The following is a 26,133-nucleotide window of genomic DNA, read 5'->3' as shown; positions in this document are numbered from 1 at the left end:
CGCCTGACAATTTACCCAGTAGAAAAGAGCGACCATTTTCGAGGTGGAAATATTGATAATTGGTTGTATGTAGTGATACCTTCGTTCACTCCTGTTTTTCCAGACGCCTACCACTACAGAGTTCTCCTATATAATCTACACAAGTTTAGATGCCACATAGCAAGATTTTGTGTTGCAATCTGTTACGCAGAAACCTGTGCAGTGCCCTATGGGACCACTGCAAAAGATTTAAGGGTACAGATGGTTGGCAGTAAACCCAATTGGTAGCAGTCTGTACCACCCAGATTTACCTGGTAGCTGTGGCTGAGCAGTCAGACTTCTCTCAAGAAGAGTTAGGCAGTATACAGAGTATTCACAATAGGTCAAAAGAACACAGTAGAACAAGCAAACACTGGCCAGAGCTTGGTGTAAAAGAGATATAATTATTTATTTAAGAACACATCTAGTTAAACACACTGGCACTAATATGAAGCTGTTCAAAAACACGGTCACTAAAAGATATACACTCCCTTCAACGATTATTAGACAAGTCTTAAGTAAAGCAACACTTATTTTCAGACAGCGGTGAGCGCTTAACGAAGATGGCACTCTAATAAATCGGTTAAAAAGGGAGAGAAAGGCAGAGCAAAGATAGAAACAGATCCCAACACTTTCAGAAGAACACAGTATGAGAAGAAGGCAGGTTAAAACCGTAAAGTCAAAGTTAACAAGGCCGGACCCACTTTAAAAGGCTCCGGCCGAAATGTGTTCAAGGTCACACGGTTAAAAGTGCCCAAAAGTCTTGCAAGAAGTTCAGAAAGAGTTGGACCAAAAAGAAAGGCACCAGTTAGATGGTCAAGGCGGCCAGCCCAGTCCAGAAGGTTAAGGGATTGTTACCTTGTAGCAATCTTTAGAAAGGGAGGCCTGGCGAACACGGTACCTTAAAATGGTGAGAACGCTCCAGCGGGGGCAGTTGTTCCTGGCAGCAGGTGCAAGTCGGTGCTTCGTCCGGAGGAAGAGAGGATCTCGTCGGGGAGGAAAGCAGGAGTCCGTTGCACTGCCAGGGAAGAAACCATCCTCGGAGTTCTCAATTAAAAGGAGCGGTCCTTTTATTCGCGGTCCAGTGGTAAGTGGCTATCCGGTTGCCGGGGTGCTTGGCACGGGCAATTCGACCACAAGACGTCCTGGGATGCGTGAAAAGAACGTAAACTGGTTGTGCCCACCAGTCAAGGGAAGAAGACTCTCCAGCCGGGAGATCTCCTGTCGTTGGGAAGTGGTGAGTTGGTTCAGCAGGGCTCCACCGGTGGTGTCGTCGTAGCAGATTGGCTCAGCTTCTCCCTCGTCGGATTTTCAGGTCCTGTGGCGACTTCTGAAGTTCCAGTCCCAAAAGCCCTGCTTTTATGCAGCACACCCCCATTCACTCAGCCTAGCTGTCAATCAAACATGCTAAGTGGTGAGCCGGCCGGCTCACCACTTGGGCCCATCACACAAGAGTGCGACTTGAGTTACCAAGGTAACTCAGTCCAGGGTGCCTAAACCCCCTCCCACATTCCCTGTGGTACCCAGACAGAGTGGCACCACTTTCGGAGGCTTCTGTGGAGAAGCCTGCCAAACAGTGGAACAAAGGGCTCGATCTTTGGTTTGGAGTTACAGAGGTGAACACAAACGCCATTTTAAAACCGAGTTCTGGCAGAAAATACCAACCGGTGAATTAATATTAAATAAACCGGCGGTATGTTAGAGGCTATGTTAAAAAGGATTAGCCTCGAACAATGGGAAAATCCCATAGCGATATATTCGCGGTTGAATATAAAAAGTAGTATCCACTGCCACCAGCCAAAATCCGACGAGGGGGGATGGGACAGTGCCCCCTCGAATAACGGACCCAGGGGCAATCGAATTGCCCCTACCAGTACGTCTACAATATGATGGTTTGTGCTGGTTCTGTTAGTAATTTGGGACTAGTAAAGCCAATGGTGACTTTACATGCCCTGGGAGACAGTAGTCAGTCCCAGGGTATGGAGTCTATGGTGGAGGGTCACTATGACACCCCGGTGTTACTGCACTGAGGGTGCTGAGTAACACACATAGAAAAAAACATATGAGACTATATGACTCTATGGAGTAAAAGACCCCATAGCCCATGAAACACATTAACATTCAAAGGCACACCATAAATCATGTCCGAGAGTGGGAGAAAAAGAGTCTCACTCTTGGCAGGAGAAAAAAACAAACTCCAGAAATCCAGCAAAGCTGCTGGGGGACTCACTCGGTTAGGAGATTCAGCCTAAACAGAGAATTCTCCCTAACACAATCACAAGTGACGTATTTGAAATCCTCCTGAAGAATGTTCTACACTAACGTAAAGGAACTGAAACATGTCGATCTGAAAAGAATCGAGTTTACCTCAACTTGTTGTATTGAATCTGAACAGGGGTATCCTAAATTGATCCATTGATTGGTATTCAGAAAATTATGACCATTTTTGGTCTTATGTTTTTTGTGTCACTAACACCTTGCTGCTTTGTTATCAGCACTTTGTGTTTTTTAATGTGTTCATTTTTTTATCATGTTTTTATGATTATTGAATAAAATGTATACATTTTTGTGAGTAATCTTGAGCCTGAAGGACTGTTGATAGTGTTTTGCTGACCCTGTCTCTTTGTAGATGCCATAAGGGTATCCCATGGGTTAAAGACGGCTGCACTGCCAGTAGTCCCACATTAACTCCTGTGTGGAAGACATGACAGAACACACGATAAAAAGCAGTAAAGGACAAGGATACGGAGGCCCTGTCCCTCCGATGCATTTCCAGCATCAGTCCCCCCCCCCCACCCCAAACTGAGGTTAGGGTGCCTAATCTCCCACGAGATAGACACCCTCATCGAGACGGTCAACATACCCTCTGGGAAGGCCATCTGCATTATCGTGACTCTTCCTTGGTCTATGCTCTATGGTGAAGTCTAGCCCTTGCAGGCTAATGGACCACCTGAGCAGTTTTGTGTTCACGCCCTTCATCTGCATAAGCCACTTGGGGCTTATGATCTGTTTGGACCTTGAAGGTAGACCCTGTAAGGTAGGGCCTAAAACGCCTAAGGCTCCAAACTATGCTAAAACATTCCTTTTCAACAGTAGCCCACCTAAGTTCTCTACCCTTGAGTTGTCTACTGATGAATATGATAGGATGTTCCCTTCCTTTGTCATCTAACTGGGACAAGACCGCTCCAATTCCGGTGTCTAAGGCGTCAGTTTGAACGATAAAGGGCTTGCTGTAATCAGGCGCACACAACACGGGTGCCCTACACAGACTTTCTTTCAAGCCATCAAAGGCCATCTGACAGTCTTCAGTCTAATTAACCTTCCTAGGCTGTTTGGGTGAAGTCAGAGCTGTCAGAGGGGCAGCTATGGTTCCATAGTCCGCCATGAAATTGCAATAATACCCAGTGAGGCCCAAAAGGCTCTCACCTGGGTTTGAGTAGTGGGAGTCTCCCTTTCATGTACATCCTGAACTTTACTGGGGAGAGGTTGAATTTGACCCCCTCCTACCTCATGACCAAGATATGTGACTTCCCCTGAGCTATCTGGCACTTGGTGGCCTTGATAGGGAGGTTAGCCCTTTTTCAAGGCCTGCAACACCTTATCTAGATGTGTCAAATGTTCTTCCCAGGTGGAACTGCAGATGGCAATGTCGTCTAAGTAGCCCACATAAAAGGCCTCCAACCCACTGCGCGCATGATTGACCAATCTCTGGAAGGTGACAGGGGCATTCTTCAACCCAAAAGGCATGACCCTAAACTGAGAGACCCTCTGGTGTTGAGAATGCCGTCTTTTCCTTGCCATGGTCCGTCAGAGCTATTTGCCAATTTTTTTATTTTTATTAATTTTATTGGTTTCAATACAAACCTTTAACTTTACATTTCCCATGTTCCTACTAGCCCATGCTCTGAGCTCATCCCTTTAAAATATTAGAGAGCTTTAATCTCATCTCATCATAACCCATTGAGTCCTCCGAGATTTTGCTCGCCCATACTCAGGCCTGATCCCTTTGTTTATAATTCCTTAGGACTAAACTGTCACTGGTTTTAACATGGTTTCAATCACTGCTAACAGGGATGTCAATGGAATTACTAGTTTCATATCAGTGCCATTGAACATTCTTTGCCACCAATGGTCGGCACACAAGGATGGGTGTTGTTCACTCCAAGGACCCAAATGAATCGATCTGACGTTTTTCAGTTTTCTACAGAACAGCACCAGATGTTTAAGGGACGCCACTTCACATGCGTAAAATCGACAAGATGTGTCTATGGCTGCATTGCATGTCAATGTGCAGAGCCGTTCTTTGGTTTTGAAGGCATTTAATGGAAACGGCAAAAAAAAGTCTCCTTGCATTGGGGTCCGGAAACTGTATTTTAGTGGCACGTTAAAGCCCCTTGCTTTCATGGGTGAGTTAACCATCAGGCTATTTATTGGCAGATCTCTCGGCACATGTCACCTCCCAGTCAGCATGCCAAATTTTTATTTTTGCTGCGTTCGGATTATCATGTAATCATGTAAGGTTTCAAGATTGATGTCAAACTCTGCCATCAACCTTTCGTAGCGCATGACCCACATTGAAACAATGTTTTTTTTTTTAAAACAATGTTTCTTTATTTTCATTTAACAACAAAACGAACAACAACTCAAAACATTTGCTCTGGCACTTTCGGGTTTGAGTTCATATTGTGCATTATCCGTTCAGGTCACGGCTAGGCTCCCTCCTCCTCCATCATGGTGTCCTCGTTCCCGTCTGTGTGCTGCACACGGGTGCGGATGGGACAGTTCTTCTCTCCTCCCGGTTCTCATTTGTGCTGTTTTCATCGTCGTTTCCAAATGGGTCCTGTACCAGAGTGTTCGACGCTAGTATTCTGGCCCCACTGTTATTTTCTCCCCTTTGCGAGGCCCTGGTCCAGACCGTTGTTTCTGCTACTGCCCATTTTTGTAGGTCCGCCCACCAGCCTTCTATCGAGGGTCCTGCGCTTGCTTTCCATGCCATTGCGATGCGGCGTTTCGCCAGTATTGTCATCCAGTCTTTCATCTTTGCCACGTGGACCCTCTGCTTATCGCCCCTCGGGAACAGTCCCAGTATGTAGGACGCTGGCGACCAGGCTCGCATATGGATTCCTGCCTTCAACGTTCTTTCCTGTATCGTATTCCAGAAGGCTGTCACTCCCGGGCATGTCCAAAATATGTGCACCATATCTGCCTGTTCTTCCTGGCAGCGTGGTCAGCTCCATATTTGTCTGTCCCCCATGTTCGACATTCTTTTTGCCGTTAAGTATGCCCTGTGCACTATGTAGAGCTGCAGCTGCCTGAACATTGCGTTTCTGGAGACATTCTTTGCGTATTGGAGGGCTCTGTCCCATTCATTGAAATGATGTTATGACTGGCCGAGGATGCCCCATGCAGGATTTGGAATTGTGGGATTTTCTCCCGTGCTCTTGTTTTGCGATACAGGGCCTACAAATTCCAGTTAATTCTGGCATGTAAGGATATTAAGGCTAGCTCATATCTTATACAAGCCGTTCGCATGCCCTTTGGTAAGCCAAACATCTTTGACCAAAACGTGTTCTCCAACGTAGACCAGAGCATATGAGAACATCCCAATGCATTTTCTGCTCCATAAGATAAAACTGGAGACACTTTTTGTTGATAAAAGTTCCATACTGGTGTTCTGGAGAACTTCCCAAATCTTTTTTGCAAAAGAAGTGCTTGAAAGGCCAATTGCAAACATTTCCGCTTGGTTTCAACGACCCATGGGCCATCACAAATACTTGCGCTTATCTGCATGCCTAAATATTTCACGCTAGATATGCGCAGGGTTTCTACTCCCAATTTCCAGGCATTTTTTTTTATTTCGTCTGATTCGGGCAGTTCTTAAATTTTCAAACAGCAGGATTTCACATTTTGACGTATTGATTTCTAGTTGATTCAGGGTCACATATTTTTGCACTGCTTCAAGCTTTCTTTGAAGCCCGATTGGTGTTACGTCCTATATGATTAAATCATCCGCGTATAGCGGCCAACTAACGTGCGACGTATGTAATTTGGGTGGAAATGATCGCAGAGTTTATGGCCACACCAATGTCCGATATGAAGAGGTTGAAGATTGCCGCAGCTAGGGGGCATCCTTGCTTCACTCCCTTGTGAGTCTTAATCTCTGCTGACAAGGTGCCTGATTGATGTAGGCGGACTCTGATTGAAGTTCCTGTGTGCAACTCGTTAATTGCATTTAGCAGGCCAAGTGGGCAGCCCCAGGATTGCAGTTTTTGCCAGAGGATTTCTCAGTTGATAGTATCGAAAGCGTAAGAGAAGTCAATAAATGCAAGGTAGACTTTTGTATTTGAACGTAGGGCCTCCATCTTCAAAAAGTTCAAAATTAAGAGATTTAAGGAGCATCCAACGTTTTTAACAAAACCAGTTTGTCTTTCGTCTACACATTGCGCTTTTATTGACCATTCAATCAACTTTCTTTGGAGTGCTGTTGTGTAGATCTTACCCAGAACATCCAACAGTGCCACTGGGCGATAGTTTTTGGGGCATGCTCTGTTCCCTTTTTTGAAGATGGGCACAATTATAGGGGATTTCCACGATGTAGGAGTCTGGTGTTGTAAATGTATTCTTACAAATAGTTCCAGGCATATCTCGGCCTAGAGCTTCGGATGCTGTTTAATAGTAAAATTTGTAAGGCCATCCGGTCCCGGAGCCCTAGAGTTTTTTGCTTTTATGATTATCTATGTAATCTCCTCTTTTGCAAATGTCAGTTCCCAGGGTGATTCAATTAAAGCAGGTGGTGTTCAATTAATATTGGTTTTACTGTATAAGCTCTTGAAATGAGTTGTCCACTGAGCCTCGGTCACTAAACAAACTTGCAAAGCACTTTGCAGGGCCTCAATGTCATTGATGATTCGCCAAAACGCTCCACTATTTTTGTTTTTTAGGCATCTCATCATTGCCTCAGCATCATGTTGTAACAGATATTTATGCCCCTTTAACCAATTTCTTAAAGTTTTTTGTTTTGAGGCCCGATTTCTATATGATCTTGCCTGACAGGGCAGTTGTTTATTCTTGCGGATCTCCGATCGCATCAATCTCTTCCTCCTCAAAACCTCTAGATCAAAGCAGTGAGTCTTTTTAAAAGATAGCTGTCTGAGCCCTATGTTTTTTTAATTTGAATTGCGTTAACAATGATACATACTCAGTGGCTGAACTTTCAAGCCGAAATTGAGTGGATAAATGAGCCACATCGGTTGCATCCAGCCTTAATCTGATGCGGCTGGGTTCAAACTGCACCTTTTGTTAACCATTTTGGACCTGGCTGAAAGTCAGACATTAGCTTAATTTTTAACATTTCATGATTGCTATTACTCATTTGTGTAACCTTCAAAGATTTAACTTGCGGGTGAAGGGTATCAGAGATGTAGATGTAATCAATAGTGGAAGCTTGCTCACCATGGTGCCAGGTTAAAGCCAGAGGTATATCACCACGTGTGCACCCATTTAACATCAATAGGTCTCTTGCATTTAGTTCCTCCAACCACTCTTTTTTAATAATCTGGCTTTTTCGGAGTGCAAAGCTTAAAGTGAACCATATTTATGTCTCTGCACACTATCAAACTTACACCTCGTGTGGATTCCATCAAGCTGTCAATAATTGATGATACTTGATCTATGAAGGAGTACGTTCCTGCCCTGTCATGGTTCCAGTACAGGTTTACTACTTTTAAAAGATCCACACCTTTCTGTAGAGCATCAATCTTACCGATTACGGAGACTTGGATGTAAGTTGAATGGTTTGTTGATTTTAATAAGCGGTAGCCAGAAGATCACTTAATCAACGTTAGAAGGCCAGCCATTGGGTGCCCCTTCTCAGATTTAATGGCAGGATTAATGGCGCACTAAACTCTGAAGTAACTGGTATTTCACTCATCCAGGTTTCTTGTAGGCAAGCGAAGTGAACATCTTGTAGCCAGTTAGGGTTGAATAAATGAGAGCAGCCTTGTGTGTTCCATGGCGCGAAGGTGCAGACCTGCGTGGGTTCCTTTGTCTGGCATTAACTCCGGGGTTTAGTGTTAAATGATCTTGCAAGCAATTTCCAGTCTCCATTTTGTTCTTCAAAAATGGGACTGCTCGAGGATACCAATCCGGAAGTATCGACACCATTAAGTCCGTTTATGGTAATGCTGATTTTGTCCAGAGAACAAGCGTGAAAGCTTGTTGGTTATCAACAAATGAGACCTTAGCAGGTCGAGACTTAAAAGTTTCATTTGGTTTCTGAGAGTCAAGTATTGGACTGACTACTCCCGTCATCGGATCGACGAAGTAGATAGACTGGTGCTTCCTGGGTAAGAAGGTTTGAGTGGCATTAGGCATTTTCACCGGAGTGATGGTTGTCATGGGCTCATCGGTTTTCTTTGACGCTACTTCCTTGATTTTATATATCTCAAAGCCCAGTTAGAGTAAAGCATCTGAAGCATCCAAGATGGTACCAGCAATGATATTTGATGCTAAATGCAGCACCACCTTATCATTGCACTTTTCGTTATGGAACTCGACAATTTTTATGTCCCATGAACCCAAAGCTCGTAGACGAGGAATATGATGTAATAATTTTATCACATTAATGCGATTCAAAATCAACTTATCACACAAGTCTATTCTCTCCAGCATAATCTTGGGCACCATGTTGTGATCAATGTGTTTTTCCAGTACAGGTGCCTTATGTGCTGTGGGAGTTTTAGAGACTGTTTTCAGTAAATGACTTTCCAAATTCTGTATTATTGAAATTTGTGTTGATGACATTGAGTTTCTTTGAAGATCTCTCTCCACTTCTGCTCATACTTCCTCTAAGGAAGCTTGAGTTGTCTTCAATATGCCTGCAAGGTTCCTTTGAGAAGTTGCTATTATGAGATCTCTTTTTTCTTGTAGCGTGATAAACACAGGGCTATTTGGGTGCTTGCTCAGGTGGCGAAGTAGCAGCCGGCTTGAGAATTATTGAGCATGTTCTACCACTATTGGGAACTGTAGTGCCATTTGGCAAATTCATAGTGCGCGGGGCGTGCTACTCTCAGTGCTCGCGCTTTCCTCATCTGTAAGAGATTTCGGTATTACATTTCTGCACACTTCAGGCTGGTTGCATAGGCTTGGTTTGTTGGTTCTCGGTGGCACTAGTACAGGACTCTCGCTTTCCTCCCCAATTATGTCGTCGTACACCGAGAAGTCCAACAAATCATCAGGAGCGTCGTGTCCAGCATCATCACTAAGGACCACCACATCTTTGTGTATTAAGACAAGAGAGGCTTCTGGAGTATTCGTACTCGTGTATATGCAGACTTGTGTGCTCGATCTCAGCTTTCCCTGTTATGCGTATTACTTTGATATTTCTCAAGAATTTTCGTACCCCACTTATTTGTCGTTTTTCGACCTGGAAAATTTTTAGATTTCTTTGTTTGGGGCTGATGTCGTTTTTGTTTCGTAATTTCCTTAGGAGTATGAGTTGCGCCATTAAAGATAGTTTTGGCAATCCCATCTAAAGGATCATCACAGACTATGTTAGCGACTGGAATCTGGGTTTGTAGTACGGAAGGGCCAGCGACTTGTTCGTTCAGACGTGCCATATTATCTGTACTTCTTGCTTGATGAAAAGCAGTATTAAATGAAATCTCAGCCGCATTTACCATCGGAGAATTTTCAGATGCAGAACCACCTTTAATTGGTGGCAAAGGATCAGCGTTTGAATTGTTGGTTTCTAAACTGTTTTCTGAGACGGAAACTATTGGAGCCGCACTCACTGTCTCTACTGTATTGTCGGCATTAGAGCCCTTGCTACTAACAGGAAAAGCTGAGTTGCATTTTAGAGCGTCAGTGTCCGGACCCAGCTGAATCGTTTGCATCAGAGGCCGTGTGTTAGATAGCTGAGATAGGTCCTTAGCCGCTGAGCGTGGGACCTTTGAGTGGTGAGATTGAGAGCTCAGTGGCGCTTCTTTCTGGTTATTACGGAAGAGGGCCAAGGCCTCTTTTGCAATTTCTGCAAATAACTTTTTGTCGATAGTCATTTCGTTTCTGGTCACTCGCTGAAGCGAGTACTGCCATCAACTTTTTAGTTGCCTCATCCTGTCTATTGTTGTTAATATTGTGTAGCTCTTCAAGATGCACTCATTTTGAGTTCATTAAAGCTACTAAAGTCGTTAAATCCTTTGTGGTATCATTAAGAGACTCATAAAGTTTAGTAAATGGTACCAATGAGATTGCCATTTAGGAGATCAAAACTGCTTGTAACTCATTAATAGGCACATGTTCACATGTGACTACTCGATATCCTTTATCTTTCCTTACATCTTCAATAAGTCGTGAACTCCCGAAAGCCAGCAGTATTATACCTCCTTATTTTTGGGAACGGCCGGTCCACAAACGAGGAATCTGTAGATGAACTGTCATCTAAGTTTGACTCCGTGCCAGGCTGTTGGTATGCTTTTTTTGAAGTTCGGTGGTAACTTTGGGGGTGAGCCTTCAGGTTGGTGTTTCTTTTCTGGGATTCTAACAAAATTGATGGAGACACCTGAATAGTCTGAACAGACTCACCAGTCGATCCTGCTAGTAGGCAAATCATCGATGAGTCTTGCGTGTTTATAATTAACGCTCAACCAGATATCCTCATTGGCGTCTGTTAGTTTAGTACTATTTCTTTTTAAAGATGTTTTTGCAGGGGACTCATTTTCTAAGATTGGCTCTTGAACGTGGTTTAAAGTACGTGCTTTATTAATGGAGAGCAAGTTTTGTAAAACATTGTTTACCACGTCCATTGAATTTCACCTGCCGGAGTACAATTCACCCGGCAAAGGTGACTCCTGTGAGAGGCTAGTGCATGCAACTGTAGAAGTGACATTCAATGTAGGCGGTGCACTGCAATTGGATGTGGAATGCAGATTCAACGGCAGCACTGTGTCAAACGCCTCGTCGTAAATCTCTAACTTGCCCTGATCAACAGATGCACAGGTCACCATAGGTGGCGCTAATGCACCGTCAAGGTAGAGATACAAGTTTCCTGTTGTGGGGCACTTTCGCACACATCGGCTGCCACCATGCTATCCATCAAACCAAGTTCAGCGTGACCGTGGGCGGCTGCACATTGCAACGAATCTCCATCAGAAGCAGCTGCACAACGCAGACGCAGGACCCTCTGCGTCAGACCGCTCGTTCACCACACGATTGACGCCGCCAGCCTCCCCCACTGTGGGGCGTCACCCACCCCCGCCAGCAACCGGGGAAGAAGGACCCACAGCATGCTCCAGGCCGACAGCGCCAGCGATGGAGGCGGCCACCCGCTGTGCCAACTCACCTAGAGACCCAGGGACTCGACCGCTCAACGGGCTCCCCACCTCAGCCACAGGCCACGGGTCCACCGCGGCGCCCCCTGCAAGGGCAGGCGACCTGCCCCTCCCCACCACAAAGGTAAGGTCATTATGTATGCAAGTCAATAGAGGCGCCGCTAGATCCACGCTGGATTTCATAGTGATTAGTCAATGCTTAACCTCCATTATTGATAGCATTTGCGTTTTCTACATTTGTATCATTAGGGGTTATTATATCTTTATCTAAGGGCAGTGTGTTGCCATGATTTTTGAGCATAGATGAATTGTCAGTTTCTGATAAGCAGGAATAATAATATCGACTTACTTGGGCCTGTCGTGAGCGCCCCACACCACTTTCTTCTGTCATTGCAATGCGTTTGGTTTGTGCCCGTGGTGAGGCACCCACAGCGAGCACACGCTCCGCTATCATAGTCGACAATCAGCTGTAGTTTGTTCCAGAAGCCTTCACATGCCGCACTCGCCAAACAGGAACAGCTCGCCCTTTCTCCTCAGGGCTTACGCCGCAAGGCCAAACGAGTCGGCCTTTTAAGGTCAGCTGACTAAGGACCTTAAAGGTACAGGCACATGCACCTGAGAGCCTCAGGCAAGATAGGCAAGATAGAATTCTCTTTAGTCCACTTGCCACAGCCAAACGGGAACAGCTCGCCCTTTCTCCTCAGGGCTTACCATGCTATTTGCCAATAGCCTGAGGTAAGGTCAAAGGTGCTCACAAATTTGACAACACCTATGGTGTCCACGAGCTCATCAGCCCTGGGCAATGGGTGCGTGTCAATTTTGGTGACTGCATTGACTCCTCTGTAGTCCACACAGAACCTCCATTCCTTGGTACCTGCCTGGGAACTTGGTTTGGGGACAAGGACCACTGGATTGGACCAGGGACTGGTTGAGGGTTCAAAAACACCCAGATCCAACATCTTGGCGACCTCAGCCTGGATGTGGTTCTTAACGGTATTTGACCTACGGTAGCACCTGCTTTTGACAGGCACACTGTCACCAGTGTCAATTTTGTGCCTGCACCAAGGTGAAAGGCCTGGGATCAGTGACAACAGAGGCATACTGCCAGAGCAAAACCCTGCAGGCCTTCTACTGCTCTGTCATCAGATCGGGAGAGAGATGTACTCCCTCCAATGAGCCATCCTGAGGGTTACTATGCAGCAAATTAGGAAGGGGCTCACTCTCATCCTCTTCTTGCTCTGAAGCTAGCAAGAGACATGAGACTTCTGCTCGCCTGTGGAAAGGCTTGAGCCTGTTAACATTGAAAACCTGAGGGGCTATCCCAGGGACTCCCATGTCAACCAGATAATTGACTTTGCCCATCTTGGAGATGATCCTGAAGGGTCCAGTCCACTTGTCTGCCAAAGCTCTAGGCTTGGTAGGCTCCATCACAAGGATTTCCTGTCCAGGAGTCCAATCCACTTGCAAGGTTTTAAGGCCATGCCAGTACTTGTTCAATTGCTGGCTGGCCTTGAGATTTGCTGTTGCCTGACCCATCATCTGTGTCATCCTCCTTCTGATGCCTAGCACATAGTCCCCCACTTGCTTGGCGGGACCTGGAGGGGTGGCCTCCCAACCTTCGCTGATCAAGGCAAGGGGCCCCCTCACGTGAGTAACTCAAAGGGGCTGAAACCAACACCCTCTTGAGGTACCTCTCTGTAAGCGAACAGAAGGCATGGCAGGAGGAGATCCCATTTCCTCCTTAGGAGCTCTTCCAAAAGCGCCTAGCATGCCCTTGAGAGTTTTATTAAATCTCTCAACCAGACCATTGGTCTGGGGATGGTAAGAGGTGGAGAACTTGTAGGTTACCCCGCACTCTTTCCACATGGTTTTCATGTAACTAGACCTGAAGTTGGATCCTCTGTCAGAGACAACCTCCTTAGGGAATCCAACACGGGTGAAACTGCCCAGGAGAGCCCTGGCAACCACCTTGGCAGTAACAGTCCGAGGGGGCATAGCCTCAGGGTACCTGGTGGCATGATCAACCAAGACCAGGATAAACCGATGTCCACCTGAAGTGTGAGGGTCAAGGGGACCGAACATGTCGATGCCCACCCTCTCAAATGGTGTGCCAACTACTGGCAATGGGTGCAGTGGGGCAATGACACTGCCTCCAGTCTTGCCAGATAACTGACCAGTTTGGCAGGTTCTGCAGTGGGACTCCACTTCTACTCCTATCCGGGGCCAGTAGAAATGGGCAGAGAGCCTCTGCTTAGTCTTCTTGGTACCAAGATGACAAGCTAAGGGCACCTCATGCGCCAACTGCAGCAGGAAGGGCCTGTAAACCTGGGGTACCACCAACCTCTTGAGGGCACCAGGTTCAGGCTTAGTGGGCTCACTAACAAGGAGCTCACCCTCCCAAAATATTTGGAATGTCCTAGGCACTTCTCCTTGTGCCTGGGACAGGGCCTGTTTCCTCAGACCCTCGAGAGAGTGGCACTCTCTGTCGCTTACAGAAGTTCACCCGGGAGGGTCCCCCTTCAGCCAATAGGCATTGAAAGTCGGGATAGTCCTCTGGGTTGAGAACCTCTCCCGCAAGAGAGCCTTCTGCCTCTTCTCCCTCCAGAGCATGGATCCCAATGGGTGCTGTAGGAACAGCAGGACGGGAAGGAGCTCCTTCACAGAGGTGGCCTGCTTGTTCTTCCGTCTTCCTGCCTTAGGCCTCGACTTTGGCACGGGTACCTGACTCCCAGCCAGACCCTGTGTCACCTTTTGACCTAGTGAATGCAGCAGCAGCAATGGGAAGGCCATCCGAGATCAACCCCAACTCCACTAGATCATTTCCTAACAGAATGTTAGCAGGGACATTGTCCTGAACCAGGACAGGAAGCTTTGCTGTCTTGTCTCCAATCATGAGTGTGACTAAGGCTACAGGTGATCATTTGGGAGGCCCACCAGCTAACCAGGTGTTTCTCAGAGGAGCACCTACATAGTCCTCTGGCTTGAGCAGGGTCCTGTCCACCACTGTCATGCTTGCCCCAGTGTCTCTCAAGCCAGTAGAAGGCTGGCCATTCAGGAGGACACTTCTCAAAAACCTATGGGTGTTCTGCGGGATAGTCGCCAGTACTTCTGCGTACTGGTGCCAGGCCCCAAGGGACACTAAGGAAATCTCTACAGGAGCACCGAAGGTGATCCTGGTAGAGGAGGGGAGGACAGTGGCCTCCACCTCAGACATGGGGTAAGGGTAGCTCAGGCTGACAGCCTGTACTCAAAGTGCCTTACCTTTACACTTGGAGTCACCCTTCGTGTGATCCAGAAGCCCCACATTCCCAACAGATGCCAGGAATGCGGGGTACGGTACTGGAACCACTGGGAGCCTACTTTGCAGCAGGTGGACCACAACTCTTCGTCCCACCCACAGATGACTTATCCCCACTAGATTTTTGGGTTTTAGGAGAGGAAGGTTTTGGTTTACTCGACTGTGATTGCTTCTGGTACTCCTCAGCTTTCTGAGAGGTCCCCTTTTCTTTGTCTGTGTCCTTCCCACAGGAGTCCTTGGGGGACGCCCAGTGGGAGACCCACTTGTCAGCCAACCTAGCCAGCTTAAAGGGATCCAAAATGTTCTGGTCAGCAACATACTGACGCAGCTCTGGTGAACAGGCTTCAGAAAAATGCTCAAAAAACAGGTAGGACAATTCAACAAATGTTTTCACTTTGTAACCATCTATCCACCCCATTGTGTTCATGTGCACAGCACTCACCCTGTCAACCCAAGACACATTCTCTCTCTCCTTTAAAATCCCTGAACTTCTTAAGGTATTGGGTAGGTGTCTTGCCAAATTTGGCAATCAAAGCAGACTTCATGCACTCATACTGACCCCTTTCTTCCACACTCAGTTTCAGAATAGTCATATCCAGTCTGAGGCACGCTGCTTAACAAACACTTAGCCCAATCTCGCTTATCAACATCATGAATTGCACAAGCCATCTCAAACGCTTCAATGCACTGTAGGATATCGTAACCCTCCACAAACACACCAACCAAATCTTTCATAAACTTGGTGGTTGGGGACCTGCCACTCTCAACTGGTTTAGCTGAAGTCTCCACTCTAGCTTTCTCTAGCTGGATTCTTTGGCGCTCAGTGTCCCTATCGTTGAGTACCACTTGCTGTGCCAACTACTCATTCTTCAACTCAGCTTCTGTTGCCAAATTTGTATATTGAAAGGCTAACTGTTCCCGTTGTAGCTCCAATTTTAAAAGTTCAATCTTCAGGGCTTTCCCCTGAAGAGCAGTGCTGGGGTTTGGAACAGAGGCAGCAGGAATGGTGGCATTCCCAGAATCAGATTCGGCAACAACCCCACGGGCAGTCCTCATTGGTTGCATCCCCCTGTTCAAGAGTTTCACCATCAGTCTGGTAGTCCACCAGGGTTGCTATCAGCTCAGTCCTAGACTTATCCACAAAGTCTAACTCCCTGGCTTCACAAGCACTCTGGAGAGCCTCTGAGCTCATCCTAGTCAATTTACCATTTGCAATAGATTCCATTGCTTGTAATGCAGTTACCTTGTACACAACTAAACCTCTATTTAACAAAGTGCAGATATTTTGTAAGTGGCACGGTTATATACTGATTCATAAAACCATAAGCATCCCACCGCTGCCACCAGTGTGAAGACTGGACTGGAGTGGGGAGGGGGGGGGGTTCTGTACTTCTCTCTATATGGCAGAGGAGAGGCACAGAGGACCCCAGCTAAGATTCTCTATTATTGGTACGTGGTCGAGCAATCCAGGCCTAGCTTCTCAGGTGGTGATGCAGGCTGGTTCTTAAGTACAGTGTAGTCCCCAAGCCCCCACAAAGAAATGTGCACACACTGTATTAGTTAAAACAGTCTTCATATAGTTAATTTCAAGGTTATATACAATAACTCACTTTGTGTGCTTAGTTAATCTATAATGGTAAATATATACCGTTCTAAGTGGTACCACAATTTCTGTCAGATCTCATTAAAGTGCATCAACTATACTCTGGTCAAATGTCACACAGATCACTCAATAAAGGAAACCAACAATAGAAATAGAAGGGAAGCAGTTGGTTAGAACAATTGGCAGAATACTGGCCCCTACCAAATAGGCACAATTCTGTGTGCAGATCCCCCAACCTGGGCAAGCTGTAAATAAAGATATAACGTACAAGCCCAATCCATATATTGTTCACAAGAGTCTTATTTCCCTCTAAAATAGTTCTACAACCCCAAAATACCTGGAATAGCAGAGTTCGACGTTGGGTCGTCGACTGATCCTTCTTGAGCGGCTCCCTTTAAGGCAGGAGCCACGGATCGTCGAGATGCCACGAGGAAAAGGGTTGAACAATGACGGGCAGGTGGCAGCTTCGTTCCTTGCGGTGCTCGGCAATGACGGAGCGTTGACGTCCTGCAAGGAAGAGGCGTGCGGGGCACCTCACTGACGATAGTTCAGGACCACAAAGAGTTTGAAGAACTGTGGTCCAGCAAGGGTGTCCAGTCGTCGGCGACTCTGCGGTCTTCAGGTGGCGGGAAACCCACCAGCGGATGCTTGTCGGCGGCCTCAACTTTCTCTGGTGTGACAAATCGGTCGACTGTGCAGGCGAGAGTGTCGTTGAATCAAATGTTACTTGGGCAACGGGAGCACGGCGGCTCCGGTCGGTGACGGTGGTTGTCGACGGTGATGGAGAAACGTGTCCGGGCGCTTCTCCTTGTGATTCTGCGGCGGTCCCCGTCCCCGGTCGGCAGCCTGTCGTAGGTTTGTCTACCAGGGATCACTGGCAAAGATTAGCAATGCACGATGGTCCCTCGTAGTTCGGGAAGAGGGCGCCTAACCAAGTCCTGTCTGGGTCAGTCCTTGGAGACACGGCAGCTTTCAGATCAACGAAGAGCAGCAGCAAGACTTCTCTTCCAGCAAGGCTTCAAGGTTAAGCTTCAGGTTTACTCCAGTTACTCGTCATAGTGGACTTCAGCTTCTGAACACGAATTCTAGCAGTGAGAGGCCCCCACATATATAATAGTTGATCTCCCATTCATTGTGCTGGGTCACACTCAGTCAACCAATCGGTCAGAAGGGCATTCATGCAGGCAGCCAGCCAATCGGGTGCATAGTGCATTCAGGCCTTTCACTTCTCTCCAGACACTCACAACAAGTTGTGTATTGGCACCATCCATTCAACACTCCACACTGCATTCATACCAGTTTCGGGCAGGGCTGTCTTAGTCATTGTGTCAAACACCAGAAACCAGACATCCACAACAAGAAGTGCATATTGGTCACACACTCCATTCACCCAGGTCCCACCCACAGGGTGTACCCACGACATACAGTCACTGGGAAGGCTCCAGCTAGTCTGGCCTGGACTTCACAACAATACCATATATGGAACTCCCCCCCCCCCACCCCCCCCCCCCATAGCCAGTCAGGGGGAAGGGACGGAGTCAGGGATTCCCAGGACTTTGGGAAAACAAGGTAACCGGCAATAGAAAGCAAGAGACTACAGGGGCCATCTTGTTTCCTATCGGGAATCAACTGATTCCAATGCCAGGGCCTGGGTATCCCAAATTGGAGGATACTCGGAGCACCTGTCAAATTCAGCATGGAGCTACCACCAGCCCATACCCTGCTCTGTGGGCCACACACAGGTGCCCAAAGACATACACTATGGGCACAGGGTTGTACCCCCACCCATGGGTGCCATTAGGGTATCCCATGGGTCTGTACACCAAACAAAAAGAGAGAGCTGCACTGCCAGGAGTCCCACATTAACTCCTGCGCGGAAAACACGACAGAACACACAATAAAAAGCAGTAAAGGACAATGATACGGAGGCCCTGTCCTTCCGATGCATTTCCAGCATCACAGAATGATAATAGCTTATGATTGCCTAAAATAAAAGGGGTATGTTCTTTGAACAAAACAACATATTGAACCAAAATGCCAACTGATGGAAAACCAGTATACTGAACATCAACCTACAAAAGGTGAGAGTTGAACGATTGTAGGGCTAAGCACAAGGGGGAGAATATGCAGCCAACATTAAAAAGCACAAATACATTAGTTTACAGGCTGCAATAATGGCAAGATAAGAAAAACAGTGATAAAGATACCTCAGGGGAGCCAGAGACAAAAGGCAACCCATTGATCACAATCCCACAATTGATGCATATGAAATGGTTTAAACAAAATTACTGATCAAGCGATTGCTCCATCTAAAATAAGAGTAGGATTATGGCAAAACACAAAACGACCAATGTGAACTGTCAAATAAATGGAAAGCTATTGGATAATTACTAAAAAAAAACAGTGTGTTACAAAGATGTGGTTAAAAGAGAAAGATGAGAAATAAACCAATCCACAAGTACTGAGATGGTGAATGGAATACATTTGGTCATTGTAGGTTATATGGTCTTGATTGGAGACCAGGATTTGTCCCTACATTACATACTATAAAAGGCAACAAGGTAGAGGATTCTGATCTGCTTCTAGGGAAATTTAATTTTCCAGGTTTAGGGTAAAAAGGACAAGATGCATTTTAATGAGGTTGTAGAGAATTAGTATTTGAAGAGAAGAAATGTTCCGAAAGTAGTGTCCACTGTGCCCATGGTTCGGATGTGAGTAAAGATAAACTGGTTGAATTCTTGTGTGGGCACATTAGGCATAGTAGCAATCATCTTTGCTGGATTTAAGAAACCATATTTGAAGCAATGTTTTTTTTTTTTTAAAGCAGGTCTGAAAGCTAACATCTTCTTGTGGATTGTTTTTCCTTGGAAAAATCAGGAGAAATGTCTCTTTGCCATTGAACAGCAGGGCCGGTTACTTTTTGGCAGCTAGTAAGATTTGACCGTCCTGTTTATGGCGTTGAAAGCAGGCAGCAAGAGGTCTTCCTTCCTGTTAAAGCAACCACCTGCACCTATGTATTCAAGTGTATGTGTTAATACATTGTTTGCTTAATTCACTTAGCCATTTTATTATACAAGCAACAAACCTATCCGACATGGGGACTTGTCAATCATATTCTTATTTTATGGATTCATGTCCAGTCTCCCAGGGATCCCAGAAACAGACAATTCCCAGACCATTTCATGGTAACGATGAAAAGGGCATTCATGGTCACCATGTCAGTACCCAGACATGATAGACATGGGAAGGCAACACATTGACCGACATACCAACCTGCGGCGTACCAAGATGGACTGAATTCAGGATAATGACTCTTGAAGACCTGATCAATAATCTTACAGACCTCAAATACAATCTGCAAAGACCATCTGGGTTTGAAATTAAGATTCAATAAGCAGGAGCTCAAACCTGCTCCTAGGTGTTGGGCCCTGCCCCTGTAAACCGGAGCTACCGCAAGCAAACTAAGAGCTACCAGGACAGGCTACTTTGACTTTTGGCCAATTTATATATGATCCATTCTGTTTTAAATGTGTATTAGATGTGTTCTAACTCTTCTTTATTAACATTCTCAAATACTCATATTAAATGTCATGTATTCACGTTTGTAAGGCACCAGTTGGCAGTAGCTTCTGGTAGCTGTTGCTTTCAAGCTTTAACCAGGCTCTCCTAGGCGACCAGCAGGAGCTTAAATAGCTACCAGCTATTTCGAACCCTGCTATATACTTCTCGTCACCATTGTGAAGGTCATCATAGGTGAAGCACTGATACCACAACGCAAAATAATCGGTGCACCCCTCACACAAGTCACTGTGCTAAATGCACTGAAAACTGGATAGATTCTCCCACACTTCACCACCCATGACTAGGACAAAAATTGCCCCATCGCGCATCTTTGATTTTATTTATAAAGCGCAGAAACCAGACCCAGGGGCAACCGGGCGCATACTCTTAAACATGTTACAAAAAGCAGTAGTTACAGTAAGTTACAAAATATACAGCATGTATATGTACATGTACCGAGGGGTACCATTAACAGAGTATAATACAAGAACAGAGCAGAGAGAAATGTATATATAAGTCCTGTTCCCCACATGGAGACTGGACTGTGTCAAGGTCTCGTAAGTCTTGGGAGAGCAGCCATGTTTTAGCATTGTTCTTGAAAGAGTAGAATGATGGTTCAATTCTGATAGGCGTGGGCAGGGTGTTCCAGAGTTTGGAGGCAAGGACAGGGAAGCTCACCCCACCGGCTTTTTGGAGTTTGCATCGAGGCACGATGAGACTGTGAGTTTGGGCTGCTCTGATAGGTCGAGTGGATGTGTGGCGTGAGAAGCGAGCGGACAGGTAAGGTGGGGCGTTGTTGCTCAGACATTTGTGAGTCAAAGCTAGGATTTTCAGGGCGATTATTTGTTTTACCGAGAGCCAACGGAAGTCCGATCTGACAGAGGAGATATGGGAGCGTCTCGGGATGTTTAAGGCTCCCCTTAAGGCATTATTTTGTACAGTTTGCAATTTATTGAGGTTAGACTGACTGGTCCCTAGGTTCCACTTTGTTCCTCGCCAGAGTGATTGATAAGACTTGTTGCCATTCAGTTTCACAAAAGGATCACTCCCAACTCAGTCGCCTACAACCTGAAATCCAGGTTCAGACCACAACGCAGCACTGAGACTGCCACCAAAAAAATGTTATTGAAGTTCTGCACGTCCTGGTCTAAGGAGACACCACTTTAATCATTCTATTCAACCTTTCTGCTACCTTTCAATGCAGTTAACCTTTAAGCCCTTTAACATTCTCCCCATGGTCATGGACTTTGAAGGAACAGTCCTCCTCTGGTGGTTTACTGCCCATTTATCCAACCGAGACCAATTTGCAGGCTACCTGGTGACATGGGGAAGTCAGCCCAGAAGGGTCCCAAAGGCACTATCTTGTCCCCTGTCATCTACATCCTCTTTGTGAAACCTCTGAGTTACTCATCACCAACATTAACAAGCTATATCAATACACACAGCGTTACCTAAAGATTGACTCGAGCCCTATTAGTCGCTCATCCAAACTTGGATGTGAAGTGCCTTCCTGAAGCTCAACATAGCAAAGATCAAACTTATTCTCATATGAAACCCCACCAAGCATGCCCAAGTCCAAAGTTTGCTTACTGACCTGAAGCTTGAGGGACTCTATCCTAAAACTCTCACCCAGTGCAAAGATTCCTCAAAACCCATATCGTCACGAAGATCCAAACGGCATGGTAGCAGCTTGCACTCCTCCCTGAAGTCAGGCCAGTCATTCCTGCCCCGAGTTTCATAACTGTTGTCCAAGTCCTAGTCCTGTCTCACCTGTACACGTGCAATGCGCTACTTGCAGGAGTCTGCAGTGTCAACTTGGCTCTTCCTGAAAGCTGTCAAACACCCTGCAGTGTGCCTCCTCACAGGACTAAGAAAGTTTAACCACATTAGCCCCATCCTCCAGGAACATCCCTGGCTATTCTTTCATGCCCGGATCATGTTGAAGACAGCCTGAATCACCTACAAAGCCCTTGCAAACAAAACACAACACATCTGGCTGAGTAAAGCACTATCACCTGAGACGAGCGCATCATCATCGGAGTACGCATCAACAAGCTGGAAACCAAGAACTGCAATTAAGAAAAGCAGGAAACTTTTCCTGCTGCACATCCTGTCTCTGGAAGTAGCTTCCTGTACAGAGAAAACTGTCCTTCCATCTTAAACACAAGAACATCTCGCCAATCACTACTTAACCCTAATTCTCTTCCTCTGAAGCGCCACTGTTACCCCATCTCCCCTATTGATTACTAGTTTCTCTGCTACTGCCACACACAGTTTACTTCTAACCACCTGTGTGTCTCCCCTATGTACAGAGCTCCATTGCTTTCCATCTAGATTTGCAATTTATAATTCTCATCTATACATTTACGAGTGAAAATGTGTTTGGGGGGATTTGTGGCAAAGCGTTGTTCCCTGATACAATTCCACACTGTTTCAACAATATGCACCACACTTTGCATAGTTGCCCGTTGGTAGCCTCCCGACAATACTGGCTACATGTCATTTGGACACCCCACCTCTTTCCCCAGATTTCAGCACCTTCACACATGAGACGGGTGCCTGAAATTGGCAGACATCAATGTGGCTGTAGAAGGACTGGTCCTGATACGAGGTCCAGGCCCTAGCATGCACTGTTTCCAAGATATTTGCACCGCAACAAACTGCACCACGTCAGGGTGAGGCGATATGCGGGGAGAGAGCAAAGAAGGCCCCAGTATGCAGCCGCAGACCAACTCTCGCCTCCCCCGAATGTCTGCTCAAACAGGCTTGTTCTCCGTGCCGTTTACTTTAGGGTGCAAAGCACATCAAGCGATAAGTGAATCAGAACAGCGACCTACAGGGTCAGTGTTATGTCTATCTGCAGAACCCGTTCAGAGAATTGGTACTTCTTCTAGTATGTTCATAAATATATAGTCCACATGAGACAAATTGCCTGTCATTAAGTCCTTGCATGTTGATACCTCAGTAAACCTATGCCATGTTGCATCCTCCATCTCATTTCTAATTCGGGGGTTCAATTTGTTTCAGAATGGTCCCTTTGTGTTGTAATTTTAATTAGTATTTTCTCACACTTTGTTGAACTGATTCACATTGGTGATATTCTTCTTTGACATTATGGTTTCTATTCCCTCACACTTAATTGTATGTGGCTTCTCGCTGTCCACTGGCTTTTCTTTTATTTTTTATATGTAGCTGTTATGTTTCACTCTTCCTCAAGGGCAAAGAGCTTGATTTTAAAATGCTAGATGTAGAAAACCGTTATCAAGGATGCTTCACTATCTGTTGTCCGTCGCCTATGAAAGTAGTGTGACAAGTCCAGGGAATTTGACCCCTCTCCCAAAGGGGGGGTGAGTGGGGGGACAACCTTCTTTGGTATTATGGAGGAGTACGCTAAACTTATCTTCTAGGGGATAGGGCAAGAAGGATCCCAGTGCGGGCGCTGGGCGCCCCCCATTATTGGAAGGCAGGAGATCCCCTGAAAAGGATATTGGTAATCTTCCCTATTCTCAAGATCCCATTATCTTTGTTGGCTATATGGGACTTAACTTGTGTAATGACTTAAAAGCTTGGTTGGTGTGGTTTCTGACCTGTGCACAGCATTCACCTCGACCGATGGAAATCTAACTTGCAAATGTATCATTTGTCCATGACCTTACCCCCCTCTATGCTTTTAGTATTTTATAGATCTGTCCTAAGGTTTATTTATAGATTGTCCCAAATGCAAAGTGTTATAATCACATAGGTGTGTTTGTTCATCATCGGTTGGCCTGCTAGCCAAAAGTAGCTCCTGGTAACTGTTGATATCAAGCTAATGAATGCACACTCCTACCAGAAAAAATACAGCCTGCTAGGGAAAAAGGCCCAAGACACGCTTGCAAGCATAACAAGTATTTATTTCTACAAAATATAAATGCATCAGCAAAGAACTCTGCTGCCACCAAATGTTCTGAGCTCTGTAGGGTTTGTGCAGCACATTATAAGCACAAATAACGTCACTAAATGACTTAATCATATATAGTACAATTCTACAATCCTAACTGGATGAGCGCTATACATATAGGGCCTGCTCCATATGGGATCCCAGGTCATTGGTTCATCTCCGTCCATGTGGGTGCTACTCGGCTCGTCATCCGAGTTGAAGTTGGCCTAACAATTAATTGGCTACTAACACAATGTTATTTTATCGTTGTAACAAGCACCTGGCAGATACAGGGATGGGCTCGGGGCGGGAGGGATGGGGAGGGGACGGAGCCAAGGTCACATTAACTCGCACACTTCACTCGCTCCCAGGCAGTTCAGCAACTCCCAAGGTCCTCCACCTTAGTTTTAGGTTATCATTTTGATGCTACCCTGCACCTTGCTGCACAAATCATGTGACCCATTTCCGAAGGCACGATAGCCTTGCCTTCTGGTCTTAGTGAACGATTGAGGGGTGTAAAAGTTTAATGGTCGGTGGTCTGAGTTTGGACGGTGCCACACGGGGGTCATGGGAAGAAAGCATGGCAAACCTGTATTTCTCGCTTGGGGATCGTAGGTGGAGGGGGGCAGGTGGCCCTTGCTATCTGTCCTGTGGTATGGTACTGCCAAGATGCACTCTGCTCCCTTCTCATGACCTTACAGGGTGCGAGGGCAGGCACATTATTTAGAACTATGGAGGATTTCATGAACACTGTGGGACCTGGCCGGGGTGGGGTTGGTGTTCGCGCTCATGCAGGGGGTCTAATGCACAAAATGTTGTTCGCCGCACATGGGCCTAAATTCTAAGATGGCTGCTGCTCGCCAAGATGGCATTCACACCCGCATGTACCATATAACCTGCACAACATGCACTAAGGTGATTGCGCACCCTCCTCTATGTGCCCCCCCCACACACACACCAACAACCCCCACCCCCTGCTCCCTGGATGTGCTCACTTAGCGTTTATTTCTCATTCAGTATCGCCTAGGGGGGGTAGGTAAGCACTCTCTACTTCACAACATTAACTAGGCTATTCTCAGGTACAAGTGGGCTCTAAGTAGCTCTCGGCTCCCCTCAATTTCAAATGCTGTAAAGGACCAATCCACATTGAAGATGTGGAGGAGAGAGGACCTTCTCTGGGGACGTGTAGCAGGAAGAGCTAGAGTGTACGCTTGAGGAGGTTGTGGAAACCGTGGGGTGCTTGCAGCTCTGCTGGTGCAGAAACAGAACAACCTGGCCCTTACTGACTACACTGAGCAGCCACTGCATGAGAGGAAGAACACATGCGTACCAAGACTATGGTACCCAGAGGGACGACAGGGTGAGCTCTAACTGACCCTCAAAGCCAGAAGGAAACCAAAGAAATGGTGCTGCCATTGCTGAAAACCCTGAGTCGCCTGAGGAGCACCGGCCATGAAAAAGAGCTACACATTGGCTCCAGGAACTAGGGGGAGCAGAGGCCATGAGAAACTGAGCCACAGGGTGGGGTAAGAACGCTGAAAGCCCAAGGCAAGCTGAGGGAAGTTAAACCCCCATGGCGGGGTAGAAAATCTGATGGCCCAGGGCGGGCTGAGGGAAATGAAACTCCAGGGTGGGGTAAGAAAACTGAAACCCACGGTGCGCTGAGAAACCTAATCCTGCGATGTGGTTGGAAACCTGAAAGCAGTCAGTGGGGGTAAGAGAAGCCGTAGACCCCCAATGTTGGGAAAGAGAAACCAAACTCCAAGGTGCCATGGAAAGCTGGAGAACCCAGGGTGGGGTGAGAACACTGACCCCTAGGGCAGGGTAAAACGAACCAGACCCCAAAGCGGGGATGAAAGGAACCGAAACCCAAAGTGAGATAAAGACCAAGAATGACCTAGAAGGGGAAAACCCATGAAACTTTCTTGTGAAGGAATACAAAGAGACCAGCCAGACGTCCCCACGTAAGAGACATTGATTGGACAGTGTTGCACTCTATAGACCAAGAGGAACTTTGAGAAACATTGAGGCTTTGGGCATAGACTGCATTTGGGCGGGAAGCCCTATTGAGAAAGTCGCACAAAGTTGCGGTTCAGAAGCCAACCACCACTCATTTACTCTGGGACAAGGCCCAAGTGTACTTTTTCCAGAATGTGTCTGTTTCTTTTATAGTAGTAGGGTCAGAACTTGGGTAATGTATGTTTTTGAACAGAGTGCTTTTTGTGTTCGAGACATCCTGACGAGCACCCTTTTTATGCTTTTTTTGTTAGAGTAGAACCAAGTTCTCTAGAATTAGGGACAATATAGGCTTCTTTTTTTGATCTCTAATAAAATAAGGTTTGAACACAAAGCCACCTTGCCCTTCTAATTCTGATTTACCACAGTAGTTTTTTTGACTATGTGGCAT

General features: G+C 46.4%; 1 protein-coding gene across 10 annotated transcripts in view; it reads left to right on the top strand.

Annotated features, from left to right (window-relative positions):
* Window positions 1-26,133, top strand: part of SYNRG (synergin gamma) — a 1,253,369-nt gene that overhangs the window by 87,530 nt on the left and 1,139,706 nt on the right. The window contains exon 1 of one of the 10 annotated variants that reach the window (XM_069614673.1): window positions 14,891-15,010. The exons of the other annotated variants lie outside the window; for them this stretch is intronic. The gene's annotated coding sequence lies outside the window, so the exon portion shown is untranslated. Of the gene's footprint in view, window positions 1-14,890; window positions 15,011-26,133 lie in introns of those variants that run through there. 10 annotated transcript variants of the gene reach the window in all.

The sequence above is a fragment of the Ambystoma mexicanum genome, chromosome 9 (genome assembly GCF_040938575.1).
Source record: "Ambystoma mexicanum isolate Mex_15411 chromosome 9, UKY_AmexF1_1, whole genome shotgun sequence".
NCBI lineage: Eukaryota > Metazoa > Chordata > Amphibia > Caudata > Ambystomatidae > Ambystoma > Ambystoma mexicanum.
This window is presented reverse-complemented; position numbering and strand designations above follow the sequence as displayed.